This window comes from Silene latifolia, chromosome 10 (genome assembly GCF_048544455.1).
Source record: "Silene latifolia isolate original U9 population chromosome 10, ASM4854445v1, whole genome shotgun sequence".
NCBI lineage: Eukaryota > Viridiplantae > Streptophyta > Magnoliopsida > Caryophyllales > Caryophyllaceae > Silene > Silene latifolia.
The window spans coordinates 69,225,244-69,226,164 of record NC_133535.1 but is presented as its reverse complement, the minus strand read 5'-3'; the positions used below and the strand labels follow the sequence as shown (position 1 = coordinate 69,226,164).

General features: G+C 41.3%; 1 non-coding gene across 1 annotated transcript; it reads left to right on the top strand.

The window, feature by feature from the left end:
* Positions 1–351: 351 nt before the first annotated feature.
* LOC141610287 (small nucleolar RNA R71) lies at positions 352–458 on the top strand. The gene has a single exon (XR_012528190.1). It is a non-coding gene; the product is annotated as a small nucleolar RNA R71 (small nucleolar RNA).
* Positions 459–921: the final 463 nt, after the last annotated feature.

The window sequence follows — 921 nt, the reverse complement described above, 5'->3', positions numbered from 1 at the left end:
ATCCCACTTGGGATTGATGAAGATGCCGTCATGGCATTAACATGATGCTTTGGTGATTTTGAGGCTTCTTCAAGTCTAGCCATAGCTTTTTCAAACTTCAAATTGATTGTATCAATGTGAGCACTAAGTTGAGCACCCAATTGAGTAACGGAGTCCACTTCATGCTTTCCTCCTCTAGTAGCCTTGCGAGGTATACTATATTGTGAGTTATGGACTGCCATTTCCTCAATTTTGTTCCAAGTTTGATTGTCACCAACTTCGGTGAACATTCCATTTGATCCCATGTTAAGAATGTTCCTTGAATCTTCATATAGACCGTTCCAAAATTGTTGTACCAAGAACCACTCACTAAGTCCATGATGAGGACATGAGCGACAAATTCCCTTGAACCGCTCCCAAGCTTCATAGAAAAATTCTTCATCCCCTTGCTTAAAACCCATAATTTGAGCTCTTAGCATGTTAGTCTTTTCCGGTGGGTAGAATTTTTTGTAGAGAGCTAGAGCCAACTTCTTCCAAGAATCAATTCCGAGAGTGGCCTTATAAAGGCCCTTCAACCATTGTTTCGCGGTGCCAATTAGAGAAAAAGGAAATAAGACCCATCGAATTTTGTCTTGAGTTACACCGGTTTCAGAAATCGCATCACAATAGTCACAAAAGGTTTCCATATGAGAATGAGGGTCTTCACTAGGCATCCCCCCAAATTGGCTCCTTTCGACTAATTGGATAAAGGCGGATTTGGCAATAAAATTTCCGGTCAAATGTTGTGGTGTGGGAGTACCATTAGGTAGGTTCTCCTCGGTGGGTACGAAATGTGATGAAAACTTAGGCATTGTGGGTTGATTTTGTGTGGTATTTTGTGTTGGGTTCCCCTCACGTTCTCTTGCAAAAGGGTTGATGAATTCAATATTTGGTTGAATACCT